Raw genomic sequence first — 17727 nt, 5'->3', positions numbered from 1 at the left:
ATATCCGATTTAGCACATTTGTACTCGGTTGTGGATGAAGAGTTCTGTTCTTTTGCAGGGAACCAAAGATGAACAAGGCTTTACCATCGAAGACAAAGAAAATCAGTTGTTGGAAGCGTGTGAAGTAAATAATTTTATTTTCCTCCTCTTGACTTTTTAAGCTTGTTTTAGGATATATCGACTGCAACAAATGTAGAAGAAACTGACTTTTCAATCTTTTTCAACCTAGGCAAAAGTTTACCACACATAATAAGAAGAACAAGTGTTGTGGTGACATTGCACCTGACGGGTAAGTAAGACAAAACATCCCTTTGGAATGACCTGACATGAAATATGCTCGCAATGGAAATGGTATTCCTTTAAGGAAATTCAAGCTCTCCCTGTCGTATCTTGATCACATGTTGTACTTTAAATATTTTCTGTACCATTGTTTGGAGGTTTCAGGGCTGTGATTCCACTGAGTTGTTTAACCTGGGTTGACATGTCTCTTGTAAAGAGTTGACAAATTATCGCCGGTACCCTGAACAAATGACAAATTCCTGCCAGTCAACAAAACAATTGGTCAACCCATTCGTGACAACCTTGTGTTGGTGGCTCGTTCCTCAACCTCATGTAAACAGGCTTGGCCCCATAGGGCTCAAGGAGGTGTCTATGCAGGTGGATGCACGGTGCAAGTGAGACGTGTGCTGTCGTGGAGTGTATTGTGTGGTGCTTGGCTCTAAAAAGAAATGTTGGAGGTGTCGTTCATTGAACGTTTGCTGTTGCTGTTTTTGTTGAGTACATGCACTCCCAGGAAATTGTGCACAGGGATATAAAGGTAACCAACTACACCAGTGCAGACTGTGATATGTTCTGCGTAACACTGCAATGAAAACCATTTTTTGGTGGGGGAAAGGAAGGAATGGGTGTGGGAAGTGGGAATCACAAGAATGCACATTTTCAAGTTGTTTAAACTTTCTTTAGACAAGAAGAAGATTAATTGTCATACCAGATACCAATACCACTGGGTGGGACTAAACATTTACGGAGAGAGAATTGGGGTCTCCTGCCCACTATGAATCCACTGACACAGATATGCTACCCAGACTGGAACCATGCTTGGGGTACACTTAGGCAACATGCAAACTTTGAGAATTTTTTTTAGTTTTTGAAGACTACATATAATGAGAGCAATGTGACTGCATCACCAATATGCCTCCGCGTAGTCACACAATGTGTAGATGCCCTCGTTCACTGTCCTAAAAATAAAAAAAGTTTGATTTAAATCCCTTCAGCTCTTTTCAAGTATTACATTTTCACCAGCCATGACAGGTTTCACATCGAGCGGTGAAGCGGTTTCAGAGGAGGATTTTTTTTAAATATTGGCTTCAAGCTAATATGGCTGCCATGCCACGTTTTTCTATCCAAGATGCTGCCAAACCACGTGACCTACGACATCGGCATTTTCTAACTATATGCAACAATGGTGTTGGGTGATATTTATAAAATTTCGCATCGATAGGGTAAACGTTTTCAGAGATATAATTATTTAATATTTTCCTTCAATCCAATATGGCTGCCACACCATGTGACCAATGATGTTTTCTTGATCATCTTTTAATCGCAATGCCTTGTCAATGACGCACGTAAAATTTTGAGTCAATTAATTTGGTGGTTTGGGAGAAGGTGTTTTTTTTTTTTATAGGTTTCAGGTTAAATCCAATATGGCTGCCAAACCATGTGACCGATGATGTCACAAATTTAATATTTCAATAAAAATGGGTCACAGATCACACGCATGCAATTTCAGATTTATAGGATAAGGAATTCAATTGAAACATTTTTGGCTGGTATACCACTTCACCAATGATGACATCATTATCATGATTTTGTTCTCCATTGGGAGTACTTGACAATGTGCCAGGTTTCAAATTTTTCCATTCAGTGGTTTCCGAGCAATAATTTTTTTAATTATTTGCGTTTAAGCCAAGATGGCTGCCATACCACGTGACCAATGACGTCACAATTATCATAAAAGCATTCTGCATGGGTGCCATTCCTACCCTCAGTTTCGTCTCGATCGGGCATGTGGTTGCTGAGAAAAACGAGGTTTAGCCCGTACGGATGGATGTTCGGACAACCCGAAAACGTAATGTATCCGGCCACCTTTAGGGGCGGAGGCATAACAAAACTATTTTCCCAAAACAAGGCTGAAAGCCACTACATGTAAAGAGCTGCAAGGATAAAGTAGAGGAAAAAATTGGCAAAACCTTCATCTCGTTCTGAATCGAGGAAACTCTCCTCATAGGATCACTGTGCAGGAGGGGGTAACTCTGCCAGTGGAAAAATTAATTTTCCTACCCCCATTGGGTGTATTGCAAAAGACCCCATATCCATACTGGAAGGCCATTGGCTACTGAAGGGAGCTCATCTACCCTTTGTCAGGTGTTGTTTTTCGTCCTTGCAGGGTGTCACAGTCACCCTCCCCACCAACAAAGCCCTCAGGTACTCAATGACTTGCATCCTTCCAAGCAGACACTTTCCCATTCACAGCCACTCTTGGGTTTCTATCACTCCTACAGTTAGTTCTTAGTTTAAACTTCTGAAAGTTTCGATGCAGTACATGAATTACACTTTCCTTGTCCATCCAATCTTGAACTTTCAAAGTCAGCGCTCGCTAATGTGGAGGATTGCTGGAAGTGAGTACTGTATTTGAAATTTACATTTTCATGAAATGTTGGGCTGTTTCGACTCCCCATTAAAGCACTTCCTTCTTTGAGATGCAGATAAATCTTCTTCTGTACAATGCACGTGGCTGTGGAAAGCATCATTTGCAGGCAGGTTTAACGTACATCCGAAGGATGGCACACACATTGATGAATCGGCCTTTCTGTGAATTACCAGGATGGCAGCATATTGCTGAGCAGGGATTCTATCACAGGTTAGACATCTCAGAGGTGAGTGTAGGAGCTGGCGACACGAAGGGGGAAGAAAAATGTGTGGTTGAAAAAAACACTTTCGTCATCTTCACCCCCTTTACCACTTGACATTTCTTGGCTTCATTGTCAACTGTGTTTGAAGATACTTGGAAGGGCAGCACAGTGTAGTGGTGTTGTTTGCTGTCTGAATGTAGAAAACGCAAAGACCCGATGCAGTCTGAATTTCACCTGCCTGACTGCAGTTTTATTCTCACATTCTTTCCGATTTGTGACATTTATTTAACGACAGCTTTACAAAATCTTTATTTTCTGCAGGAATGCTGAGCCTGAAGTGATAAATGAATCTGTTGATGAAGAGTCGCTAACTGGTGAGTTTTGAGAATTGATCTTTACACAAAATGAATTATCGTCTCATTTACAAGTACAACAAGAGAGACCTGAATATGTTTGTTGTTGATTTGTTTTTTTTCAATTTGCTGCTGGTGGCTGCTTGTTCCTCATGACAGTCACAAACAACTTCCGTCTGCCGGCATGAGGTGGTGAGTGTTAAAGATCACATGGTGTCCTTCGCAAAGAGTCGGGGAGCCATCACTGGCACCCTGGGCAAATTCCAAATTCCTCCCCGAACCAGCAGAGGTCACTGCATCAGTACATCTGCCTTCTCAGCCATTGATGCTTGGTGCTCCACAGTCTTGTTTGTGCGAAATATGAACATGGAAGAAGACTGCTTTGTCTAATTCTAAAATATACATCCCATTAATATCCATCCTCAAACGTAAATTTGCCTTCTTTGTTGTTGTGCAACACTGATTCACATGCATTTGTGTGTGTTTTTTCCACCATTATTCCTGTATCCTTTTCCTGGAGAGAATCCCCCATTTATGAATTGTACTGTGTCCAACAGGGCTGTACAGACGTGCTGAATTTACCTCTGAACTGTGCGGTCTGCTTTGCTTCTCATACTGACCGTGCACTGTCCAATAAAGAGCTAGTCTTCCTCGTGAGGCCCTGTGTCGGACTGTTTTAGGCTTTTTTGGTCCGATGAAGGGTTGATGCAAGAAATGTCAGCTTCCCCTCGCTTCCAACTGTGGAAAGCATGGCCTGATCAATGTCCTTCCTGGCGATTCCATCTGTCCCATGAAATCAAATGGTGCTTCACAGTCCCTCTGATGGAACTTGTGCTGGGCATTCTGTCTGGTAGCATTAGTTTGGAGACATTAAACATCTCGGTGTCTTTCATGAAGAGTTGGCAAGTCATCGCCGGCACCCTGAGCAAATGACAAATTCCTGCCTTTACCCACTACAATCATGACGAGCCTCGCCAACCAGTTCCTGAAAAACTTGGGTCAATTCTGCATGTTCTGAACCCTTGACCTCTTACGAAGGGATATGGAATGCGAAATTCTGGCTGGCAAAGAAGAAGCCAAAGACTAATTGATGAAATTGATGTCTCATTTCCGCAATGCGCACACATCTGAACATGGTGATATTTTGTCCATTGATCTTTTTCTGTCACAATATCTGTTTTATATTTTGCCTCTTCTTTCCAGGATCTTCTCTCCGTCATGGTGAAGATGATAAGGTTGCTGTCAACCCCAGCTTTCAGGGATCTTCTCTCTGTCATGCTGAAGATGATGAGAGTACTTGCAGTGATGACGATAAAGAGTTCGATGTGGGGCGGGTCGTGGTAAGCAAGACATTCGATTACCTTTTTACAGTAATTGCTCGGTTTGCGTCGGGGATGCGTTCCTGAAAAGTGCGACGATTATCAAAAGGACGTAAATCAATACAATTTTTGTGCCTCCGCCGACGGAGGCATTATGTTTTCAGGTTGTCCGTCCGGATGTCCTTCTGTCCGTACGACCATACGTACGTCTGTGGATCCGTCAGTCATAGGATTGCATTGCCACGTTAACTTGAGAAGGGCTGAAGGGATCTTAGTCAAACTTGGTGCAGGTATATATAATGAGGTAAAGATGAACTGATTCGATTTTGGGGTCACGAGGTCAAAGGTCAGATGTCCCGTTAAGTAAAAAATCTGTCACTGTTCAAACTTGTGAATCGGTGATGGGATTGTGCCCAAATTTGGTATACGTATACATAATGATGCAAAGATGAACTGATTATATTTTGGCATCAAATGTGAGAAATTCGGTGATTTTGTGATTTTTTTGGTGAGCTCATCGGTCATGTCAGGTAATAATGTGATATTTGAGAACAGCTGAATGGATTTATATCAAACATGGCACAAGTGCTGTATGTGTAATGATGGAATAATGTGGGCGTATTGGTCGATGTCAAGACGTCGGGGTGGGGGGGGGGGGGGGGGGGGGGTTGGTGAAGACCCCTCCCCCCCCCCAAACCCAAACCGAGAAGGAAGAATGTCCACCGTTCCACCTGCTTTGTACGCGTGGCTCTGACGTCATCCGTGCCTGCTTTACCAATCAGCGAGTCCCTTCTTACCAGTCCTTGTGCCAATCAAATCCTGGACCAATCACTGACCGGGGCGTGGCTCATGGCCCTGCCTGTCCTGTGTGCTCACCAAGTCCGGGTAATCTGCGGTAGTGCTTCATGCCTGGCTTCCGGTTAGTTTTTATTTAGCGTTATTAATTAGGGTGTCGATTGCGTGGCTTGACCATAGTTTGTAGTGCTGTGTCAAAAGGAATAGAGGAATAAATTAGAGGCCATTACTTACAGGGAATTAATTTATCCATAATCCCTCACGAATGAACAAGCCCCACCCCTGTAATGGGGACGAAGATACAAGCTCATATGGCAGTCCGGTCTACACAACTTTCCTACTTATTACATTGGGTTTCTTCTTCTTCACGACAGTCGGAGCATATTACCTACACATTCTACCTGTACGAAACTAATCACTGCCTACCCTCTACAAACGTAACAGTACTTTGCGATGTAGTATGGCATTTGTATCAGTCTTGTAAGTTCTAAAAACGTTCGAGAATAAAAGGTTTGGCTTATAAAGCAACGTAAGTGTGAGTTGAGGCGACGCAAGTCGGGTATTGCTATAATTGCGTGACAACATAATGGGTGGTATTGCTCTATTTATTTATTATCCCAATTATTTCATCCTTTTTAGTTCCCATGAGATATCTTACAGTCGTTGATGTGAGCTGCCTCGCCTGGGTTTGAATATCAGCCCAGCTATAAACTGTCATTCTTGTGTTTCATAGGCATGCATATGCATCTGCATGCCATATATTTCATAGGCATGTGTTTCATAGCAGGGTGATTCATCAATGGCTGTCCCCCGGATCGATGTTAAACTGGTCATCCGTATGTCGGAATTAGTTGTAGGACATTAAGTATCCCACGGTGTTCTTCACAAAGAGGAGGCAAGCTATCGCTGGCACCCTGCACACATTGTGGAACAACATTGTAGCCAAATATTTCCTCTGCCTCGAGTATGGGACATGAATATGAATATGATTATTATGATTATCGGGTTGATGTGAAATAATCACACTAAAATACGCAATTTGGTGTCTGTCTGTCTGTCTGTCTGATGATTGTTTGACCGCAATACATTCCGTAGTTACTTATTCAATCTTAGCCAAACCTGACAGGATGACTGAGGGTTACACAATGAAGGTTGTAGCGCATTAATTTGCCCCCTCCCCATGGGGGGTTTCTCCCCCGAGCGGGTTTTCTCCACTTTTTCCGTCAATGGGGTTGCGTGTTGAGGTGTATATCGATGTTAAGTTAGCTTTATCGTGACATTTTTTCCAAGGCAGCTTCTAATAACAAAACTAACGGTAATATTTATAGTGAAGGAACTGCGCTCCAACGCGAGTCGAAAGAATTGACGCGACCAAAGACGGAATTCGTCCGAGTTGCTTTATTGAAACAAAACAGCTCAGGTATTCTGACAAGCCCGTTTTTCGGGCAACAATATATATACACATTTATGTCGGGAAGTTTGCCCGGCAAAAGCTATACCGGGCATGCCCGGGTATCAAGGGCGAGCCTTGGAAAGGCGAGTCTGGACCTGCCCGGGCGTGTTTGGCTGCGGCCTGGCAAGTCGAGGCTGGGTGTGCCCGGGCGCTCTGGGCGAGCACTGGAAAGGCGATAGCGGGCATGCCCGGACGCTCTGGGCGAGCCCTGGAAAGGCGATAGCGGGCATGCCGGGACGCTCTGGGCGAGCCCTGGAAAGGCGATAGCGGGCATGCCCGGACGCTCTGGGCGAGCCCTGGAAAGGCGAGAGCGGGCATGCCCGGGAAAGACGAGACCGGGCGTGCCCGGGAGGTTCGGGCGTGCCCGGGAACAGTGAGTCCGGGCATGCCCGGGAGAGGCGCGTCTGGCCGTGTTCTGGCCGGTGCAAGGCGATTATGTACATCCAGCGGTAACCGCTACAATAGCATAATATTGTCGCGCAACCGCGATTAACACCACAGTTGCGGAGGCCGATTGCGAGGCTTTAAACTCCCGAGGCGAAAACTCAATAGCGGATTCCAATCAAACCAAAACCAAAGCGCGCAAGATGGAGGGGGACGGCAAGGGTCCCGCAGCCTTAACTATTAAAATCAAACAGGAAACTGCGTTCAGATATATACAGAAAATAATATAAGGATTTATTAACGGTTCCGAGAACAAAGAAATGTGATTCTCTAAACCCCCAATATGGAGTACTCCCACTCGACAGAGTTATTAAGCAAACCACAGGGCAGACGACGAAATGAACAAAGAGGGTGTGTGTGTGTGCGTTCTTAGCTTTGCTCGCTCGGGAGCGTGGCGTGGAGATAGTACAGGCCTCGGACGGCTAGGCCCTGACACGTGGGCGGGAGGGGTCCCCCCGACGCGACTCGCTCGCCGGCCCCAGTCCTCTCGCCCCGCAACTCTCAAACGCTCGCCCCGTCCGAAGGACCACGGTTTCTGGGGCTGTCGTCTCTGCCCGGCGCTTTGGAGATCGTGAGTGGTTGGCGATGGTACGCAAGAGGCCACGAATGCGGCCACCAACGGGGCGAACCTCGGCACAACAGCCGCCCACGCAAGCACGCGATCCGATCGCAGGGAAGATGGAGGGAACGAAGGCAGGAAAGAACGAGAGGGAGAAAATGTCCAGTGCACTCTATCACGACTGAATTCTCTCAGCGGAGTGGCTGGCCGCTTAGCACTTCCTGTCCCCGTACAGGAAATATATACGCAATTATCCCGGCATACGCCTACACATACTAACTTAAAGGTACATAGTGGGTTCTAGCTATCGCGACATCCCGGAGCATTTTGCCTACTCAGATCTACTCTGCTCTATATATTGCTCCACCAAATTCATAACAATATTTATGTTATGACAAAACAATATTGATACCAAAAATATCCCACCTCCCCAAGAGGTTTTTCCTCCTTGAACAAACGTTGTCAACATTTATAAATAGCTTATCTTGGCATTTTTGTGGGAGCTATTGGCCTCTACCGGAAGTTAAAAAAAAATTTACAAACCACAAACACGTTTGATTAGCTTTTTAAACAGTCGCTAATGCTGTTTATAACACTAAATTAAGAAATTTGGAGGAATCACGACATCCATGAGGTAAGTTTTACTTGTGGAACTGAGCGAAGATCTACGGTACTCTATCTACCTCACAAGGGTCATGTTATGTTGGGGAAATAACATGACCCTTCCTGGCGCTAAAGTGGCGGGCGTTTTTCGTCGTGAACTTTTGAAAGTCACTCCTGGGAGGAAGCCCGGGTTGTGCTCCTTTACCAAGCAGCTAGCTAGCGCTTGTCAAGCCAGCCGTTCCTTAACGGTTTGGAATGGAGTTTTTGCTTAAAGCACTGGTGCGATCTCTCCACAAGAAACTTGGGAAATGAACACACACCCAATGTTTTTGAGACCCTACCATAGATCGATCGTCTGTTATCGTTATACCCCAAAGAGGAATGACCCTTCTTTGCCACTCCGAAAGTGAGCGGGTGTACTCGTCATTTAAACATGGCTTTATTATTACCCTTGCCAGAGTGGAGGGCATTGCATTTGAGTCCGTTTTAGTCAGGTTCACGATGTTTTTTTCGTTCAAAATTTTGGTAGATTAGCAAAACTATTCATTTTTGGAATATTCAGAGCATGAGGAATCCAAAAATTAATGTTTACATTTGCGTAGACACCTTTGCGAAAATGACACTCAGGACAGTGATGAAGATCTGTAAAAGCATATTCCTGAACGGTATAGACCTCGTAGATCCTGTGTATAGGACTTATAGTTCAATCTGATACTACCTATAACTTCCTATAACAACCTATAACTTCAAAGGACTTGCAATATCATGTATTATGTAATACAGTTATATCACAAATATAAAGACAATGGTTTTCAATTAACTTTGTTTGTTGCTTTTCTATAATCCTGAGCACTATTTTGAGGCCTTTATTGGATTCCTTGACCCAGAAAACATAGGATTAGCATATTTAAGTCTCTAGGTTGACTAGAAGCCGAGATCGCGCAAAATATGTATTTTATGGCGGCCATTTTCAAAATCCAAAATGGCGGCCATGCAGGTGTCTGTGCAAATGCCAACATTGATTTTCAGATTCTCCATGCTCTGAAGATTCCAAAAATGTACAGGTTTGCTAATCCCAAAATTTGGAAAGAAATTATATTTGTGAACATAGTGAACCTGACTATCTTCATCACTGTCCTGAGTGTCATTTTCGCAAAGGTGTCTACGCAAATGTAAACATTAATTTTTGGATTCCTCGTGCTCTGAATATTCCAAAAATGTACAGTTTTGCTAATCTACCAAAATTTTGAACGAAATTATATTTGTTAACATAGTGAATCTGACTATTTGTTGCTTGGTAAAGAAAATTTTTAAACAAGTATGCTGATCACTCCCCAGTTTGTGTGTTTGTCTGTCCGCTCACTTATACTGGCCTCCAGGTCACAATTTCAAACGGATCTTCACGAAACTTTACCAAATGGTCGAGTCCGTGGTTCGACAAAATCGTAATTGTTTTTGAGGTCAATAGGTCAAACGGTCAACATAGGCCAAAGGTCAACCACTTTTTTCAAATGCTTAAAATCCTCAATTTTCATTTGATTGACTTGAAATTTGAATATGATTTTCATATCAGTGAACTGAATTCAACCATCAACTATTTCTGAGATCAACATAGGCCAAAAGGTCAACATTGGCCTAAGGTCAACCACTTTGTTTCAAATTTCTAAAATCCTCAATTTTCATCCGATTCACTTGAAGTCTGAAAAGGATTTTCAAATCGGCTAACTGAATTCAACCACCAACTATTTTTGAGATCAGCTTCGGCCAAAAGGTCAACCACTTTTTATCAAGTTTCTAAAATCCTCAATTTTCATCAGATTGACTTGAAATCTGAATAGGATTTGCATATCAGCTTACTGAAACCAACCACCAACTATTTTTGAGATTGGCCAACAGGTCAACATAGGCCAAAGGTCAACCACTTTTTTTTCGAATTTCGAAATCCTCAATTTCCACCCGTTTGACTTGAAATTTGAATAGGATTTTCATATTAGCGAACTGAATTCAGCCACCAACTATTATTGAGGTCAACATCGGCCAAGAGGTCAACATAGGCCAAATTTCTAGAATTGTCCATTTTCATCCGATTAACTTAAAATTTGAAGACGATTTGCATATCAGGTTGCTGAAATCAACCACCAATTATTTTTGAGGTCAAAAGGATGCTCTGCGGATTGCCATTCTACTTTGTTTTGTTTTGCCAAGTGCCGCTCTGTGAGTGATTTTTCATTTGTGTGTTTGTTCCTTGGCAAAAATAATAATATATTTTTTGCAAGTATGTTGATCACTCGTGTGTGTGTGTGTGTGTGTGTGTCTGTCTGTCTGTCTTTGCGCTCACTTATACTTGCCTACAGTTCACAATTTTAAACCGATCTTCATGAAACTTCGCCAAATTGTAGAGATCATGGTCCGACAAAATCCTACATATTTTGAGGTCAAAAGATCATAAGGTCAACATAGTCCCAAGGTCAACCACTTTTTTGAAATTTCTAAAATCCTCAATTTTCATCCGACTGACTTGAAATTTGAATAGGATTTACATATCAGCTAACTGAAGTCGGCCACCAACTATTTTTGAGATCACCATGGGCCAAATAGTCAGCATAGTCCAAAGATCAACAACAATTTCAAGTTTCTAAAATTCTCAATTTTCATCCGATTGACATGAAATTTGAATTGGATTTTTATGTCGGCGAAATGAATTCAACCACCAATTATTTTTGAGATCAGCATAGGCCAAAAGGTCAACATAGTCCAAAGGTCATCAACCATTTCGAATTGCTAAAATCCTAAATTTTCATCCGATTTACTTTAAATTTAAATTTAAATTTGAATATGATTTGCATATCACCATACCGAAAGCAACCACCAACTATTCTTGAGGTCAACATAGGCAAATGGTAGGCCAAATGTAGAATTAGGCCAACATAGACATTGGCCAAATTACTAAAATTGTCAATTGTCATCCAAGTCACTTAAAATTTGAAGACTATTTGCACATCAGGTCATATAATTCAACCACCAATTATTTGTGAGGTAAAAGGATGCTCTCCTGAGTGCCATTCTACTTTGTTGTCTTTTGCCAAGTGTCGCTCTGTGAGTGATATTTCATTTGTGTGTTTGTTTGTCTGTCTGTTTGTCCGCACAGAATAAATCTGATTTTCTCTGCAACTGTTGGTCCAATTGACAGGAAAGTTTCACCATAGGTGCACTTCCTCTTGTAGATTTTTTTTTAAATTGTAATTGTGACGTCATATGTCTTGTGGTACTGGCGCCATCTTGGAAAAATTGAAAAACGCTCCGCGAAAAACGTCGAACCAGCTTTAACTGTGAGGTGACCTCCCGATGATGACGGTTATTTTTGGCGCGCACAGGAATGAAGAGATGCGAGATGTTTACCTGAACGGAACACACGGGTTTATTCCGAAACCACACCAAATAAACACGACAGTAAAATGCAACACAATGGTTTAATGAAAATAAAACGCGGATGAAATAAATGTCTTGGTAAAACTAATACCTGACTGTGTGACGCCTCCACGCACTGATTCGCACAACACACACATGGGAAAATAAAATGAAAAAAAAATCTCTGTGTGCCGGCACTTATCTGTGTCCCAAATGGCCCTTTTGAGATTGGTGGTGGTGACGATGTTCAAAGCCTCCCTCGCGGGAAGCTCAAAATGGCGGCAGCACCACTCGTCAAAGGCACTTGCTTTCGAGCCTGTGGCAAGCTGATGAGGATGGCCTCCTTTCTCCTCCACTACCTCGCTCGCGGCCCCCTCTGCCTCCGAAGAGCACCACAGCCACCAAAACCTCCCTCACGTCAGTCCAGAAAAACCGCTCTCCTTCACAGGAATACAAAGATATAATCAGCATACCGCTCTCTTTCAGCACAGTGACCAAAGATGTCGAAGCCGTCTTCTCCGATCCCGAGCAGCAGACGCGCACTCTTCTTCCTCACTCCTGAGAGCCAATCATCGATCTTCCCTCTCAGTTCGCCCCGCCAACATCCTACAGGCCAATCGCGTACCTTGGGGCGTGGCCTGCCGGCCTTCTTCTCCGCCCATTGATTCTCTGCCTCTACTGGCCGGGTCTTTTGCCTTATTAGCTCCATGCGGGCAGGCTCAGTTCGGCCGGGATCACATCGCCGGCCCTGCTTGGCTTTTGCCAGGGTTTTTTGCAATTTAAGGGTTGATTTACATGGCCAGCCATGTCAGCAAAAAGGTTGGGGAAAATTTGCAGAGGCTGTGACGCACAGTGGAAAGCTAACCTTAAACCCGAGAGATAATTAGCAGGTCACCACCCCTCGTGTGATGAACATTTAAACAACCTTCAGCTACGATTTTTCTACGTATTACATCGAATATATCCTGCTCGTCCCACGGTCCATGCTACTTCCTGTACAATTTTAACTCTCCGATGGTATTCTTTCACCTACCGCCCCCCCCACACCCATGAACATAACAATATGTTAATGATGATGTCATCGGTGCCTCCCTTAGGACGTCATAATTCGACAAGTACAAAACTTCATCAGATGAAGATGAAATTTTTTGAGCGTCATCTGGGGATAAATTGGTGTAAAAAAAAGATAAAAAGATGACGTCATAGGTCATGTGGTTCGGCCGCCATATTTGTTTGAACCCATTCACCTTAAAAACCACTAAAAACATGTCCTGGCAAGGGTCTGCAATCTCTGATTACTCTTTCTTGTTTCTATTTCATTTCAGAAGCAATGTTGTGAAGCTCTGTTTGTGCCTTTGTTTTCAGGTCGGGATGTGGAAGGTTATCTCCCACATTGGAGAAGGAGGTTATTCATTCGTTTACAAAGCAAAGAATGTCAACTCTGCAGAAGAGGTACAAGCTTGTGATATACTTCCTGTGTCTTCATTTCACTTTCTGGGAGATGGAACAGCTCACGGGAGAGCGAGATAGAACACAGAACTGAACACGGTGGAAAATACAGATAGCAAGCAGTGCAGAGGGAAACAACGGAGAGACACATGGAAGAAGGATGAGAGCAAAGGGATCGGGAAATTCTCCTGCATCTGAATTTATCTTCTCTATTTCTGATGAGATGAACGATGCTTTTTCTTTTGACATGCAGGGCCCACATCACGTGTGGAAGATTACATCATAGATGTGATTGCAATGAACAAATAATGTGTAATCTGTGACATGATGGTTGTGTGTCAGAAATCTCACCAAAAATAATGGGGGAAACCCCTTGATGCAAAATTGAGGGGGCTTTTTCATTCCTACCATTGATTTTTATTTTATTTTTTTCCCGAATTTACAGTTTGATGCCCATCACTGCCCCCACCCCCTTCTACTCCCTTATCCTTTGTACCTCAATGTTTGTCCTTCTTCCAATTCTTAACACTCGAATATATTCACTTGTGGTGTGTTGATGTAATCGTTTACCTATTCCCCTTTTTATCGTCCGTCTGTGTGAAGTTGTTTCTTTCTATAATTCATCTCTGACGTTGGCTTCAGTACAAACAGATATAATAATTGTACATCACGACACACCAATATCATATATTTTACTCATTTTCCCACAATGTATCAGATGTTATCATATGATATATTGTCGCCTCTTTCAGGTTGCTTTGAAGTTGGCAAAATCTTTGCGAGATGGAGAAATGGTAAGTTTGTGTTGATATTGGGATCGTGGTATTTTTAACTGTTGAACTAACAACACAGTTTAACTTACCTCTGAACTGTCCTGGTAGAATCTTTGTCTGTGATACATCTTTGTCTCTTGGCTCCTGAGGCCATGCGTCTCTGTGTGAGAGTTACAATCTTGTGGTTATTGTGATGGGGTGACTTAACCTGAATCCAGCTGATTGAAGGAATTTGTATAATTTTCCCTTTCTCTTTTTTCCTTCTTTGGTTTTTTCTTTTTGCAGATGTTGCATGAAGCTTCGATAATGAAGTCACTAAATCACCCAAACATTAGTAAGTATGGATTTCACTCAAACTTATTGAAGTTGATTGCAATAGAATATATTAACATAATAATAATATGAATGATTAGAATGAAATGCACCTCTTAATATCAATTTCATTGAATTCAAGAGGGAATTTGATCATGTTCATAGAGCAAGCCTGTGGAAAATTCTGAGATCTTCTGGAATTCCACAGAAGATGATCACTCTCATAAGCAAATTCTATAACCGCTTTGAATGCAGTGTCATCCTGAACACCTCCTTATCACAGTGGTTCCCGGTAGAGTCTGGGGTTTGCCATGGTTGAATTATATCACCTATCCACTTTCTGATTACTATCGACTGGATCATAAGGAACACCACATCAGCTAGACCTAGAGGCATCCAGTGGACCCTTTCCACCCAACTTGTACATCTGGAGTTTGCTGACGATTTAGCTGTTTTGTCATCAAGGTACACACATTTGCATGGACAAACTGACAGGCTAGCTATCCAGAAGAAGGACAGATCTTAATATCAATACCACCAAGACCAAGGTGATAAACATCAACACCGTACCTCCTGCATCCATTACTGTAAATGGAGAAGCCCGGGAGACTGTAGATGACTTTACATACCTCGGCAGTTTAATCAGCAAAGACAATGGAGCTAAGAAAGACAAGTAAGGATCCACAAAGCTTGTAATGCAATCGCTCAAATCCATTCTATCTGGAAGTCGAAGCAGTACAGCCTGAAGACAAAGATAAGACTTTATACCAGCAATGTCATGTCTGTTCTTCTGTATAGCTCTGAGTGCTGGCGGGTAATTAAGTCAGATATGTGCATGATGGAATCTTTCCACAATGGATGCCTATCGAAAATTTGCTGCATCTTCTGGCTAAATACGATATCCAACAAAGACTTGCATGAAAAAACCGGTTGCCACAGAATTGCCCTTTAAATTCAGCGTCGCCGCCTCCAATGGCTTGGCTACGTGCTTCGAATGTCCCCTGACCGAATCCCCAATGTTGCATTCGGATGAACAGTGCCAGGAAGGAGGGAACCAGGCAGGCCAAAAACAACTTGGTGTTGGACAATGGTAACTGATCTGGATGAGTTGGGTCTATCATGGTGTGAGGCACAGAATGTAACTCAGGATCGAGATAAATGACGAAAGCTTGTAGCAGCCTTATTCCATTGATGTTGAGTAATCTTCTGATGTGGACCTGCGGCCAGAGTTGTGGATCTTTCGTTTGGAGAGGTTCTTGGTTGAATGGATCAAAACCTCAATGAAAATCAGTGCCCAGCTGATGATCCAGGCAATTGGAAAATCAGTCAATTGCTTGTAAGTTAAGGTGATAATTTCAAATATAATAGATTTTACAAGTACTTACGTGTACAAAATATATCTGTGTATGTGTGTTTACAGATGTGCGTTTATATTGTTACGGACACGACTTAGATGTTGCTTGACCGAGCGGAATGGCCGCCGTGTTCGCACAAGTTACCCGATTACACTCGAACGTTGGCCGAATCGCGCTATGCTAAATCAATGAAGGAAAAGGACACAACGGCTGGGATTAAGGCAACGACACAAGGGGTACAGTTCTCAAGACCTCCGGAGGAGGATATAATATTGGTTATGCAGAACGGTTAGATTACACGACAAGAGGTAAAGCACAGCAAGATGGGCACTTAGACACAGTCTTATCTTAATTCCCGACAGACCACAGACAAACGGGACAAGACTGACTCACACAGGGATTGATGGCAAGGAAGGGCAGGCAGTCGATAGCTCAAGGTGCACCTTGGCTCAGGGGCAGAATCGACCCGGTCCGGTCCAGAGAGGCGGGGAGGTATTTCTCAGCGCTAGGAGGTGGCGTCCTTTCTTCTCCAAGCTGAGGCGCATCTGACGTCACCTCCGTCTTCCTGCGCATGTCCAGCGGGGAGTGACACGCCCTCGGCTCGTTAGCTCCGCCCCAGATGGAATCGGTCCGCCGCTTCTTATTGGGTGCGGGGGGTTACCGGACTCCGCCCTTGACGAGGAGCTGACAGTGAGCCCCTGCGTGGTAACCCCGTCGGAGCACATGTTCAATGGCGGCTAACCAAGCCGGAGTGAGGACGCACACTCCCCGCGCCGCCGCCGCTGTTGTTGTTGTTGGTGTTGTTGTTCCATGAGGAAGAGATGCGGGGAGGTATTGGGAGGTCCTAAACTTACTAACGGTGCCATACAATCACATTCTGGTGCAACGAAGAGTCAGAATTAATGGAAACGAGTCCTTAACTGACATAGACTAAGAATAACTAGCAAGATGTCCTATAGTTGTCTACGTGAGATGCGGTGAACCTGGGCACGACATTTAATGGGGGAAAAAGGGGAAGGTCGGGGCTACAGAGTGTTGTTTACAGACAATGGGACTAGGGAATGGGGGATTGGGGATAGTTGGGGAGTATTGGGGAAATAGGGGAATATTTACAAGCGGATATGGATGGAGGCCAAATCCCATATCCGCAACAATATGAATATGTGCAGATAAATGTTTTCATACACAGAAAAAAAAAAAAATATATATATATATATATATATATATATATATATATATATATATATATATATATATATATATATATATATATATATATATATATATATATATATATATATATTGAAATGTACGCAGTTTAATGTCTCAGTGTACTCTGAAATTAAGCAGAGAACAAATAAACAATTGGAGATGAAAAAGAAATCAAAGAATCATTTTGTTTAACAAAATTTAATTTAAACTTTTGACTCAGCAAAGTAGCCACCTTTTGCAGATATAACCGCCGAACACACCCGTGGCATTCTTTGTACAATGGAAATCGAATATTGTTCGGGAAGTTCTTCCCAACACTGTTGCAGAGGTTCCCACAAATGTGTTGCACTTGTAGGTTGCTTTGCTTTCACCCCTCTGTCCAGTTCATCCCAAACCAGCTCGATGGGGTTTAAGTCTGGAGGCTGTGCTGACCATTCCATGATTTGAAGCCTACCGTCTTGTTCTTTTCCTGGAAGGTAGTTTTGACATAGCCTGGAGGTGTGTTTAGGGTCATTATCTTTCTGGAGGATGAACCCCTGACCAACTCGGCGTAGACCAGAGGTTATTGCATGGTGCTGCAAAATGCTGTGGTAGCCCTTTTGGTTCAAGGTGCCAGTCACTCTGTGCAAGTCGCTGACTCTGGATCCAGCAAAAGAGCCCCAGACAATCACACATCCTCCTCCATGTTTGACAGTTGGTGTGTCACACTGAGGAACCATCTTTCGCCTACTCGACGGCGTACAAAAACCCTGCGTGATGAACCAAAGATTTCAAATTTTG

General features: G+C 43.2%; 1 long non-coding RNA gene across 1 annotated transcript; it reads left to right on the top strand.

The window, feature by feature from the left end:
- Positions 1 to 13238: 13238 nt before the first annotated feature.
- Positions 13239 to 14389, top strand: LOC137416723 (uncharacterized). The gene is made up of 3 exons (XR_013622055.1): positions 13239 to 13298; positions 14048 to 14089; positions 14354 to 14389. It is a non-coding gene; the product is annotated as an uncharacterized LOC137416723 (long non-coding RNA).
- The last annotated feature ends 3338 nt before the right edge of the window (positions 14390 to 17727 follow it).

The sequence above is a fragment of the Myxine glutinosa genome, chromosome 1 (assembly GCF_964187855.1).
Source record: "Myxine glutinosa chromosome 1, kmMyxGlut1.1, whole genome shotgun sequence".
Classification (NCBI taxonomy): Eukaryota; Metazoa; Chordata; class Myxini; order Myxiniformes; family Myxinidae; genus Myxine; species Myxine glutinosa.
Note: the sequence above shows the minus strand (reverse complement) of the source record. Positions and strands in the feature narration are given on the sequence as shown.